The 14,743-nt window shown below is 35.0% G+C and overlaps 1 long non-coding RNA gene across 1 annotated transcript; it reads left to right on the forward strand.

Annotated features, from left to right (window-relative positions):
* The first annotated feature begins 265 nt into the window (after window positions 1-265).
* Window positions 266-6,965, forward strand: LOC127706947 (uncharacterized). Its single transcript, XR_007984667.1, has 2 exons — window positions 266-5,812; window positions 5,979-6,965. It is a non-coding gene; the product is annotated as an uncharacterized LOC127706947 (long non-coding RNA).
* Window positions 6,966-14,743: the final 7,778 nt, after the last annotated feature.

Below are 14,743 nucleotides of genomic sequence, written 5' to 3' on the forward strand. Positions count from 1 at the left end.
TGTACTACAAGGTTCCATATCACAAAGGGAAAGCTGGAATTGAGTTTGGGGGTAATTGCCCGAAACGTTTAGGAATTGGGGGCCAAAAAGGGGCCAAAAATAAGCATTTTTCTAGTTTCCAGACAATAACTTGTGTTCAAGTGTATGGATCTCTCTGAAATTTTACTGCAAGGTACCATACCACAAAGGGAAGGCTGGGATTGAGTTTGGGGGTGATGAATCATAAGGGGGTTCAAAAAATTTGGGGGGGGGGGGGGGTTTTCTTTTTTTTTCTTTTTTTCATTTTTTTTTTCTTTTAAAATTTTCCATTTTAAGTTGGTTATTTCTGATTTATATTTAAAAGCAAATAATAATGATATGGTAGGAGATACACACCAAACAGGATGTGTAAATTATTATATAATAAGTATTGTGCAATAGCAAGAAATTTTCAATTGCATTGCACAATAGCAAGAAATCTTCAATTGCACAGTATTGCGCAATAGCAAGAAATCTTCAATTGCACAGTATTGCGCAATAGCAAGAAATATCCAATAGCACAATATTGCGCAATAGCAAGAAATTGTCAATTGTACAGTATTGCGCAATAGCAAGAAATATTCAATTGCACAGTATTGTGCAAAAGAAGATACTTCGTATAAATTGCTTATTTCTTGATCAATTTCAATGGGGTTTTATTCTTGAATTCTTGGGGTTCTTTAATATGCTGAATCTAACCGTGTATTAGGTTTTTGGATTTTTGGCCCCGTTTTTAAATTGGTCCACATTGAGGTCCAAAGGGTCCAAAATTTAACTTTGTTTGATTTCATCAAAAATTGAATTATTGGGGTTCTTTGATATGCCGAATCTAATCGTGTATTTAGATTCTTAATTTTTGGTTCCGTTTTCAAATTGGTCTACATTAAGGTCCAAAGGGTCCAAAATTAAAATTAGTTTGATTTTAACAAAAATTGAATTTTTAGGGTTCTTTGATATGCTGAATCTAAACATGTATTTAGATTTTTGATTATGGGCCCAGTTTTCAAGTTGGTCCAAATCGGGGTCCAAAATTAAACTTTGTTTGATTTCAACAAAAATTGAATATACGGGGTTCTTTGATATGCTGAATCTAACCATGTATTTAGATTTTTGATTTTTGGGCCCCGTTATCAACTTTGTCCACATTGAGGCCAAAAGGGTCCAAAATTAAACTTTGTTTGATTTCATCAAAAATTGAATTCTTGGGGTTCTTTGATATGCTGAATCTAACCATGTATTTAGATTTTGGATATTTGACCATAATAGGTGAATGTCCAATTTAAAATTTTTAAGTTCTTAGACCACATTCATTTTGTGTCAGAAACCTATGCTGTGTCAAATATTTAATCACAATCCAAATTCAGAGCTGTATCAAGCTTGAATGTTGTGTCCATACTTGCCCCAACTGTTCAGGGTTCGACCTCTGCGGTCGTATCAAGCTGCGCCCTGTGGAGCATTTTATTGATGAAGTTGAAGTCCAATCAATCAACTTGAAACTTAGTACACATGTTCCCATGATATGATCTTTCTAATTTTAATGCCAAATTAGAGTTTTGACCCCAATTTCACGGTCCACTGAACATAGAAAATGATTGTGCGAGTGGGGCATCCGTTTCTATGGACATGCACATTCTTGTTCAAAATTCACTTATAATTACTTCACATGCTTTAATATTTGGTTGATAAATAGTTTATTTATAGTTATTATTTACAGAATGTTAATATGTTTAATAAATGCCAGGTTTGGTTGATAAATAGTTTATTTATAGTTTTATTTTTTTTACAGAATGTCAATTTGTATAAATGCCTGATTTTTGCCAAATTATTTTTAAAAAGGATTTTTCAAAAAAAATTTATATCATATTGATATCTAGTTAGGTTATTACTCTTCAACTGCAACAAGTTTTTTACAGTGGATTCCTTTACTTAAATCATAACTTAAAACCAGGAAATATCTGATGTCCAGCTGCTAACAACATGGTGTTCCCCAAATCGTTCATTATGTTGAGAAATTACACACATGTCAAACCAGATATTGGTGGGTGTCTTCCAAGTTTTTGCCATTCTTTATTTTCAATGCATGGAGAACAACCCTATCTTAATGTTTAGTTTCAATGCACAGAGAACAACCCTAGCTTAATGTTTAGTTTCAATGCTAACATCCCTGTCTTAATGTTTAGTTTTAATGCTAACAGCCCTATCTCAATGTTAAGTTTCAATACACGGAGAACAACCCTGTCTTAATGTTTAGTTTCAATGCATGGAGAACAACCCTGTCTTAATGTTTAGTTTCAATGCATTGAGAACAACCCTATCTTAATGTTTAGTTTCAATGCATGGAGAACAACCCTGTCTTAATGTTTAGTTTCAATGCATGGAGAACAACCCTGTCTTAATGTTTAGTTTCAATGCATTGAGAACAACCCTATCTTAATGTTTAGTTTCAATGCATGGAGAGCAGCTCTGTCTTAATGTTTAGTTTCAATGCATGGAGAACAACCCTGTCTTAATGTTTAGTTTCAATGCATGGAGAACAACCCTAGCTCAATGTTTAGTTTCAATGCTAACAGCCCTGTCTTAATGTTTAGTGTCAATGCATTGAGAACAACCCTGTCTTAATGTTTAGTTTCAATGCATGGAGAACAACCCTAGCTCAATGTTTAGTTTCAATGCTAACAGCCCTGTCTTAATATTTAGTTTCAATGCATTGAGAACAACCCTGTCTTAATGTTTAGTTTCAATGCATTGAGAGCAGCCCTGTCTTAATGTTTAGTTTCAATGCATTGACAACAACCCTAGCTTAATGTTTAGTTTCAATGCTAACATCCCTGTCTTAATGTTTAGTTTTAATGCTAACAGCCCTATCTCAATGTTTAGTTTCAATGCACGGAGAACAACCCTGTCTTAATGTTTAGTTTCAATGCATGGAGAACAACCCTGTCTTAATGTTTAGTTTCAATGCATTGAGAACAACCCTATCTTAATGTTTAGTTTCAATGCATGGAGAGCAGCCCTGTCTTAATGTTTAGTTTCAATGCATGGAGAACAACCCTAGCTCAATGTTTAGTTTCAATGCTAACAGCCCTGTCTTAATGTTTAGTGTCAATGCATTGAGAACAACCCTGTCTTAATGTTTAGTTTCAATGCATTGAGAACAACCCTGTCTTAATGTTTAGTTTCAATGCATTGAGAGCAGCCCTGTCTTAATGTTTAGTTTCAATGCATTGAGAGCAGCCCTCTCTTAATGTTTAGTTTCAATGCATTGACAACAACCCTGTCTTAATGTTTAGTTTCAATGCATGGAGAACAACCCTAACTCAATGTTTAGTTTCAATGCTAACAGCCATGTCTTAATGTTTAGTTTCAATGCTAACAGCCCTGTCTTAATGTTTAGTTTCAATGCTAACAGCCCTGTCTTATTTTTTAGTTTCAATGCATGGAGAATATGTGTTTTTCTATGTTGTGATGTTATACTATTGTTTCAGAAAAGGGAGAAGGTTTGGTACCATTAAAACGTTTAATTCCGCAGTAAATGTTATCCATTAGTTTGATGTGTTTGGTTTTTTTTTATTTTGCCATTTGATTGGGGACTTTCCTTTTTGAATTTTCCTCGGAGTTCAGTATTTTTGTGATTTTACTTTTTTTTTGCACCTGTCCTAAGTCAGGTATCTGATTACAGTAGTTGTCGTCTGTTTATGTAGTTCATACGTGTTTGTTGTTTCTCGTTTTTATATAGATTAGACCGTTGGTTTTTCCGTTTGAATGGTTTTACACTAGTAATTTTTTGGGGCCCTTTATAGCTTGCTGTTCGGTGTGAGCCAATGCTCCGTGTTGAAGGCCGTACCTTGACCTATAATGGTTTACTTTTATAAATTGTAACTTGGATGGAGAGTTGTCTCATTGGCACTCATACCATATCTTCCTATATCTATGTTTAGTTTCAAAAAGTAAAATCACAATTCATTGAGAACAGCCCTGTATTAATGTTTAGTTTCAATGCATGGAGAACATGTTTAGTTTCAATGCAAGGAGAACAAGTCTGTCTTAATGTTTAGTTTCAATGCATGAACAACAGCCCTGTCTTAATGTTTAGTTTCATTGCATGGAGAACAACCCTGTCTTAATGTTTAGTTTCAATGCATGGAGAACAGCCCTGTCTTAATGTTTAGTTTCAATGCATGGAGAACAACCCTAGCTTAATGTTTAGTTTCAATGCTTGTAGACCATGTTTAGTTTCAATGCATGGAGAGCAGCCCTGTCTTCATGTTTAGTTTCAATGCATGGAGAACAACCCTGTCTTAATGTTTAGTTTCAATGCATGGAGAACAACCCTGTCTTAATGTTTAGTTTCAATGCATGGAGAACAACCCTGTCTTTATGTTTAGTTTCAATGCATGGAGAACAACCCTGTCTTAATGTTTAGTTTCAATGCATGGAGAACAACCCTGTCTTAATGTTTAGTTTCAATGCATGGAGAACAACCCTGTCTTAATGTTTAAGTTCAATGCATGGAGAACAACCCTAGCTTAATGTTTAGTTTCAATGCTTGTAGACCATGTTTAGTTTCAATGCATGGAGAGCAGCCCTGTCTTAATGTTTAGTTTCAATGCATGGAGAACAACCCTGTCTTAATGTTTAGTTTCAATGCATGGAGAACAGCCCTGTATGCGCTAGAAAATTTCTATAGTCAGATTGATATGAGATCTTTGGAGGCTAGAAAAGTATTAAATTGTTACACGTCATATTCTTTCTATTGTATTCTCCCATAAAGCTGGTTGTCTGTTGTAAGCTTGTGTTGAAAGATTTATATTTTCGTTCTATAAATGTGCCATTTGTTTTAGAACAAGACCCTTTGCTATTCTTTACTTTATTCAAATACAAATATGTATTTTCTATGCCAAAGAAATGCTCAATTGCACAGATCAAACTACAGTGTTGTCATAGAGGTTGTAGAGAAGCCGATTCTCCAAATAGACATGCTATTTTTAGATCACCTGGCCCAGAGGGCCAAGTGAGCTTTTCTCATCACTTGGCGTCTGTCGTCCGTCGTCATTAACTTTTTACATTTTGAACTTCTTCTAGAGAACCACTGAATGGAATGAAACCAAACATGGCATGAATGTTCCTTATCAGGTGCTGACCAAGTGTTGTTACTTTGTAGCCGATCCATCATCCAAGATGGCCGCCAGCGGGGGACTTAGTTTAACATAGGACCCTATGGGAAATACATACAAATGTCTTCTTTTAGAGAACCACTGAATGGAATGGAACCAAACATGGCATGAATGTTCCTTATGAGGTGCTGACCAAGTGTTGTTACTTTGCAGTCGATCCATCATCCAAGATGGCCGCCAGCGGGGGACTAATTTAACTTGGGACCCTATGGGAAATACATACACGTCTTCTTTTAGAGAACCACTGAATGGAATGAAACCAAACATGGCATGAATGTTCCTTATGAGGTGCTGACCAAGTGTTGTTACTTTGCAGCCAATCCATCATCCAATATGGCCGCCAGTGGGTGACTTAGTTTAACATAGGACCCTATGGGAAATACATACAAATGTCTTCTTTTAGAGAACCACTAAATGGAATGAAACCAAACATGGCATGAATGTTCCTTATGAGGTGCTGACCAAGTGTTGTTACTTTGCAGTCGGTCCATCATCCAAGATGGCCGACAGCGGGGGACTTAGTTTAACATAGGACCCTATGGGAAATACATACAAATGTCTTCTTTTAGAGAACCACTGAATGGAATGGAACCAAACATGGCATGAATGTTCCTTATGAGGTGTTGACCAAGTGTTGTTACTTTGCAGTCAATCCATCATCCAAGATGGCCGCAAGCGGGGGACTTAGTTTAACATAGGACGCTATGGGAAATACATACACATGTCTTCTTTTAGAGAACCACTTAATGGAATGAAACCAAACATGGCATGAATGTTCCTTATGAGGTGCTGACCAAGTGTTGTTACTTTGCAGTCGGTCCATCATCCAAGATGGCCGACAGCGGGGGACTTAGTTTAATATAGGACCCTATGGGAAATACATACAAATGTCTTCTTTTAGAAAACCACTGAATGGAATGGAACCAAACATAGCATGAATGTTCCTTATGAGGTGCTGACCAAGTGTTGTTACTTTGCAGCCGATCCATCATCCAAGATGGCCGCCAGGGGGGGACTTAGTTTAACATAGGACCCTATGGGAAATACATACAAATGTCTTCTTTTAAAGTACCACTGAATGGAATGAAACCAAACATGGCATGAATGTTCCCTATGAGGTGCTGACCAAGTGTTGCTTCTTTGTTGCCGATTTACTGTTCAAGATGGCCACCAGGATATTTTATTAAATAACGGGACCAATATTAAACCAAATTTGGCCTCAATCATTATTTGGGTATCTGTTATGATTTTTATCTATCTTTACATGATTTCTTAAACCAAAGTATAGTCAGGTGAGCGACACAGGCTCTTGAGAGCCTCTAGTTTTATAATGTTAAATTAGTTTTGCAAAGACACAAACAAATGTATTCAATAAGTTTTTCCCGTATGTACAAGACATGCTTTGTATTGAAGTAACTAAGGTGATATAACTGTAAACAGGAACATTTTTTATGATGTTTCTGTTTTACTGTTATCATATATTAAATTATAGATTTATGATACACTACAGGTCACTAGCTGTAGATAACGTACAAATAAAATAAAAAATGGAAACGGAGAATGTTTCAAAGAGCAGAAAACAGCCATAGGCCAAATACATGTTTTGTCTTGTGGCATTCATAAAAAAACTTTAGATATTTAAACCTTTATTTAAATGATCAGAAACCAGTGATTTTTGATAACTTAGATATATGTACAAAGTAATTGTTTGTTGGTATTATGAAGCAATGAATGCATGTTGATATCAAATTACACATTAAATAGTTGCTGAGATATGTAGTGTTGTCATTCCTGTACAGGTTCTGCTTTTCTTGCGAAGCTGCCGAGACAAGTATCACCTTAGACATGTCCAGTAACAACCACAGTCCAGCCATTTAACATAGATATAAAAAAGAAGATGTGGTGTGATTGACAACGAGATAACTCTTCACAAAAGACCAAATGACACAAAAATTAACAACTGAAGGTAACCGTACGGCCTTCAACAATGAGAAAAATACCGCAAATTTAAAGTCAGCTATAAAAGACCCCGAAATGACAAATGTAAAACTATTCAAACGAAAAAACTAACGGCCTAATTTATGGACAAAAAAATGAACGAAAAAAAAATTTAACACAGCAACAAACGACAACCACTGAATTACAGGCTCCTGACTTGGAACAGGCACATACATACAGAATGTGGCGGGATTAAACATGTTAACGGGATCCCAACCCTCCCCCTAACCTGGGACAGTGGTGTAACAGTACAAAATAAGAACGAATTATAAAAATCAGTTGAAAAAGGCTTAACTCATCAGATGGATACAGATAGAAATACATCTAACAAAAACACAGAGTGGACGTGGTCGGGTACTTGTACATCCCAACAACAAAAAGACACAAAGTACAGATCTGAGAGTACTCACAATTACTGGCAGCTAGTTCAAAGCCACTAACACCTAATACAAAAAATCATACATCTAAGACTAAATTATCAATCAGTACACATCCAACATCCAATGGATTTAGTGTAAAGACGTCAGAGAAAAACATGACCTTGTGCATTGCCAAGATACAGGTATCGAGATTGTAGATCCATGAATGTGCATATGTATATAGCAATAATATTTAAAGACCATTTTGTATACTAAGCCAAAATATTTTCTCCCCCTGAAATATATATGTGAAATTAAATCAAACCTTTCACAATTTGCTTGTTACAATAGTATATATTTGATTTTATCGAAATGCTAAGGACTTTTTACCCCCAGGAATATATTACTTTAGCTTTATTTGGCAAAATCTTCATGAATTTTGGGTTATCAATGCTTTACAACTTCGTACTGCATTTGACCTTTTTAACTTGAGCGTCACTACTGAGTCTTTTGTAACCGAAATTCGCGTCTGATGTACAAAATTTTAATCCTGGTATCTACGATGAGTTTATAAATATTGGAGATTATTTCTATGCTGTATTGTTACACCACTGTCCCAGGTGAGTGCTTACAAACATTTTTATTATTTTTCTATTAAATTGTTTCATATTTTTGCAATGTCTGGGCCTTTTATAGCTGATAATGTGGTATGGGTTTCAATCATAGTTGAAGGCTGTACTATGACCTTCAGTTGCTTAGATCCATATACTTTGGACTATGTTGGATAGTGTTGTCATTGTCAATATACATTTGTTTCGCTTAACAGTTCCCATGGAAATTTTGTTATAAACAATTCCAAAATATGTGTTTCAGTTGGAACAAATATTCGATATCCTTTATTCCGTTAGGAACACATTCTTTAATATTTGTTCCACAGGCAATAATATTCCATAAAATTTCTTCCATCGGCAACTAATATTATGAAGGAACTATTATGTATGACGTCATTGGTAATCATACCATATCGACTTATTATATTAGGTTAGCAATTTTATAATTATATTCATATGTGATCATCGTTTTGGCATTGGGCAGGGGCATGCTTTTATCAGACTGTTTATGAATGTTTTTACACTAAATCCATTGGATGTTGACTGATTGATGTTTTAGTCTTGAAAACTATGATTTATGTGGTAATTGCAATTGACATTGAACTAGCGTTCTGTAGCTATAAGTACTTTTAGATCGTTACCTCTAGTTTTGTTGTTTTTGTGATGCTTTGTGCTGTTAAATCTTTTTAATTGATTTTTGTCTAAAAAGTATAAAGTATAATCACTGAACTGGTTCCCTGTTTTTGAGTCCGTCAGCAGTATTTATTGGCAATGTCTTATCTTTTCTACAAACCATTAAATCGTCTCCATTGTAATGGACAAAGTTTTTCAAAATGGGGATGTTCTGGAACTTCCGAAGGAATAGATGTGAACAAAATACATGTAAGTGTGCCTGTCGAAAAGCAGGGTAAATAACAGGTGATGTCACCAAAATGTATCATGCAAAATAAAATAATTGTATTCTTAATATCAGTATATATGTCCTTTATTCATAAATCACTGTACAATAGTTTTAACTAGTAGTGTTTATCAAAAATACGTATTTCAAAATCATTGGTCTATTTTCATATTAAGAAAAACGCATTTCTAATATAAAGTTTAAACTTGTAATCAGGGATTTTACAAAATCCCTAACACTATTTTTAGTGATATTATAAAATACCTGACAATTTCATGGATTATACAAAAATCACTGAAACTTTTAGTGATTTTGCAGAATCGCGAATTATTCTGGGGATTTTACGAAATCCCTCATTTTACAAATTCACTGTAACATATGCACATACATGTATCAATGATACAAGTAAAGTCAGCAAATAACAAAGTTTACTTTTTTTTGCCACAGGAACGCTATTTATTAAATCTACAGATATATATATACTGTATACATATATACTTCTTAATACAATTAAGTGAAATATATCAACAAAAATGATCTGAAATAATCAAATCAATATGTCAATAGGCATTCCTCGATTCTATTTTTATCTAATTTTCAGATTGTAGAATGAAAGATGATTTATGATAATTTTACTGAACCCCCGGATCACCTATCCATCAAACAAAACGAGACGGTTCTTTTTATTTCAGGCAAATAGTTCTTTCGCGATAAGATAATTCTTTATAAGATAACTCTTTAATGAAATTCCTGTTTTAAAGAATGTTTCTCAAACACCTACATTATCGTAATTTGGCAATTATTGTGTGATTTTTGTGTAGCGTACTTATTTACTCTCTGCTAACCGTACATGTTTGAATCAATTATAGTTTGAATTTGAAGGTTTATTGCTACCAAGATCTTTATAATTTGTTTGCAGTCTTTTATTCGAGGTTTGCACATGGTTGCAGCATTCGTGACTATACAAACAGTCAGGCTTTTTTCATTTTATATCAGCATGCTACCAAACGTCTCAATAACCTGAAACTTGTGTACCTTTTTAAACATTGTGACTTGGATTGAGAGTTGTCTCATTGGCACTAATACCACATTTTCTTATTCATAAAGAAAATAGTACTATTGTTTATATTATTATATATAACTTAATAATTATGTTACTAAAAACTTAAGGTTTTGCTGGATTCTATGGCTTTAGTAACGTTTTATCATACCTATTTGGCTTCCGAAAGATTCGTTCTCAGGTCGATAGCACAATGGTCAACTATATCTGACATATAGTATGATTGTAAGGTGTACAGGTCCGTCCATTCATTTGTACTAAATCACATGTTTATGGTGTATTGGTCAGTGGGAAATTTCTTAATAAGGTCTGTTTCTCAGATTTTATAAGTAACAAGTCAAACCATATATTGAATATACAATGGTTAAAAATGTTCTTGTTTTCGTAATTTGGCCTGTTTCTCAGATACTATATAAAATGATTTGTCAACTACAGACGTATACAGATGTATAGTAAAGGGTTAGTTATAAATGTCCTGCTGACAAGGTCACCTGACATTAACCTCATTCCCTGGTTCATTGGTCAAAGTTCAAATTTTGTAATTATGTCCGTTCCTTAGATTTTATCAAAGGGACGGAAGATACCACAGGAACGGAAGATACCACAGGAACGGAAGATACGTAAGGGACGGAAGATACCAAAGGGACGGAAGATAACAAAGGGTCGGTAGATACCAAACCGACGGAAGCCACCTAAGAATTGACGGGGACACCAAAGCGACGAGAGATACCAACGGGTCTGAAAAAAAGCAAAGGAACAGGAGATACGAAAGGGTCAGAAGCTACATAATTATAGTAGTGACGGAAGACAGTTATATAAGAGACGAAATATAACAAAGGGACAGGAGATACCAAAGGGACAGAAGATACATAATTATAATAGCGACGGAAGATAATAATATAAGAGACGGAATATACCAAAGGGACAGAAGCTACATAATTATAGTAGTGACGGAAGATAATTATATAAGAGACGGAATATAACAAAGGGACGGGAGATACCAAAGGGACAGAAGCTACATAATTATAGTAGTGACGGAAGATAATTATATAAGAGACGGAATATAACAAAGGGACGGGAAATACCAAAGGGACAGAAGCTACATAATTATAGTAGTGACGGAAGATAATTATATAAGAGACGGAATATAACAAAGGGACGGAAGATACCAAAGGGACAGAAGTTACATAAATAAAGTAGTGACGGAAGATAATTATATAAGAGACGGAATATAACAAAGGGACGGAAGATACCAAAGAGACAGAAGCTTCATAATTATAGTAGAGACGGAAGATAATTATATAAAAGACGGAATACAACAAAGGGACGGAAGATACCAAAGGGACAGAAGCTACATAATTATAGTAGTGACGGAAGATAATTATATAAGAGACGGAATATAACAAAGGGACGGAAGATACCAAAGGGACAGAAGCTACATAATTATAGTAGTGACGGAAGATAATTATATAAGAGACGGAATATAACAAAGGGACGGAAGATACCAAAGGGACGGAAGCTACATAATTATAGTAGTGACGGAAGATAATTATATAAGAGACGGAATATAACAAAGGGACGGAAGATACCAAAGGGACAGAAGCTACATAATTATAGTAGTGACGGAAGATAATTATATAAGAGACGGAATATAACAAAGGGACGGAAGATACCAAAGGGACAGAAGCTACATAATTATAGTAGTGACGGAAGATAATTATATAAGAGACGGAATATAACAAAGGGACAGGAGATACCAAAGGGACAGAAGCTACATAATTATAGTAGTGACGGAATATAATTATATAAGAGATGGAATATAACAAAGGGACGGAAGATACCAAAGGGACAGCAGCTACATAATTATAGTAGTGACGGAAGATAATTATATAAGAAACGGAATATAACAAAGGGACAGGAGATACCAAAGGGACAGAAGCTATATAATTATAGTAGTGACGGAAGATAATTATATAAGAGACGGAATATAACAAAGGGACAGGAGATACCAAAGGGACAGAAGCTACATAATTATAGTAGTGACGGAAGATAATTATAAAAGAGTCGGAATATAACAAAGGGACGGGAGATACCAAAGGGACAGAAGCTACATAATTATAGTAGTGACGGAAGATAATTATATAAGAGACGGAATATAACAAAGGGACAGAAGATACCAAAGGGACAGAAGCTACATAATTATAGTAGTGACGGAAGATAATTATATAAGAGACGGAATATAACAAAGGGACGGAAGATACCAAAGGGACAGAAGCTACATAATTATAGTAGTGACGGAAGATAATTATATAAGAGACGGAATATAACAAAGGGACAGGAGATACCAAAGGGACGGAAGCTACATACATATAGTAGTGACGGAAGATAATTATATAAGAGACGGAATATAACAAAGGGACGGAAGATACCAGAGGGACAAAAGCTACATAATTATAGTAGCGACGGAAGATAATTATATAAGAGACGAAATATAACAAAGGGACGGGAGATACATAATTATAGTAGTGACGGAAGATAATTATATAAGAGACGGAATATAACAAAGGGACGGGAGATACCAAAGGGACAGAAGATACATACTTATAGTAGTGACGGAAGATATATATATATAAGAGACGGAATATAACAAAGGGACGGAAGATACCAGAGGGACAGAAGCTACATAATTATAGTAGCGACGGAAGATAATTATATAAGAGACGAAATATAACAAAGGGACGGGAGATACATAATTATAGTAGTGACGGAAGATAACTATATAAGAGACGGAATATAACAAAGGGACGGGAGATACCAAAGGGACAGAAGCTACATAATTATAGAAGTGACGGAAGATAATTATATAAGAGACGGAATATAACAAAGGGACGGAAGATACCAAAGGGACAGAAGCTACATAATTATAGTAGTGACGGAAGATAATTATATAAGAGACGGAATATAACAAACGGACAGGAGATACCAAAGGGACAGAAGCTACATAATTATAGTAAGTAATGACGGAAGATAATTATATAAGAGATGGAATATAACAAAGGGACGGAAGATACCAAAGGGACAGAAGCTACATAATTATAGTAGTGACGGAAGATAATTATATAAGAGACGGAATATAACAAAGGGACAGGAGATACCAAAGGGACAGAAGCTATATAATTATAGTAGTGACGGAAGATAATTATATAAGAGACGGAATATAACAAAGGGACAGGAGATACCAAAGGGACAGAAGCTACATAATTATAGTAGTGACGGAAGATAATTATATAAGAGTCGGAATATAACAAAGGGACGGGAGATACCAAAGGGGCAGAAGCTACATAATTATAGTAGTGACGGAAGATAATTATATAAGAGACGGAATATAACAAAGGGACAGAAGATACCAAAGGGACAGAAGCTACATAATTATAGTAGTGACGGAAGATAATTATATAAGAGACGGAATATAACAGAGGGACGGAAGATACCAAAGGGACAGAAGCTACATAATTATAGTAGTGACGGAAGATAATTATATAAGAGACGGAATATAACAAAGGGACAGGAGATACCAAAGGGACAGAAGCTACATAAATATAGTAGTGACGGAAGATAATTATATAAGAGACGGAATATAACAAAGGGACGGAAGATACCAGAGGGACAAAAGCTACATAATTTTAGTAGCGACGGAAGATAATTATAGAAGAGACGAAATATAACAAAGGGACGGGAGATACATAATTATAGTAGTGACGGAAGATAATTATATAAGAGACGGAATATAACAAAGGGACAGGAGATACCAAAGGGACAGAAGCTACATAATTATAGTAGTGACGGAAGATAATTATATAAGAGTCGGAATATAACAAAGGGACGGGAGATACCAAAGGGGCAGAAGCTACATAATTATAGTAGTGACGGAAGATAATTATATAAGAGACGGAATATAACAAAGGGACAGAAGATACCAAAGGGACAGAAGCTACATAATTATAGTAGTGACGGAAGATAATTATATAAGAGACGGAATATAACAAAGGGACGGAAGATACCAAAGGGACAGAAGCTACATAATTATAGTAGTGACGGAAGATAATTATATAAGAGACGGAATATAACAAAGGGACAGGAGATACCAAAGGGACAGAAGCTACATAAATATAGTAGTGACGGAAGATAATTATATAAGAGACGGAATATAACAAAGGGACGGAAGATACCAGAGGGACAAAAGCTACATAATTATAGTAGCGACGGAAGATAATTATAGAAGAGACGAAATATAACAAAGGGACGGGAGATACATAATTATAGTAGTGACGGAAGATAATTATATAAGAGACAGAATATAACAAAGGGACGGGAGATACCAAAGGGACAGAAGATACATACTTATAGTAGTGACGGAAGATATATATATATAAGAGACGGAATATAACAAAGGGACGGAAGATACCAGAGGGACAGAAGCTACATAATTATAGTAGCGACGGAAGATAATTATATAAGAGACGAAATATAACAAAGGGACGGGAGATACATAATTATAGTAGTGACGGAAGATAACTATATAAGAGACGGAATATAACAAAGGGACGGGAGATACCAAAGGGACA

This window comes from Mytilus californianus, unplaced genomic scaffold, assembly GCF_021869535.1.
Source record: "Mytilus californianus isolate M0D057914Y unplaced genomic scaffold, xbMytCali1.0.p SCAF_6, whole genome shotgun sequence".
Taxonomy (NCBI): Eukaryota; Metazoa; Mollusca; class Bivalvia; order Mytilida; family Mytilidae; genus Mytilus; species Mytilus californianus.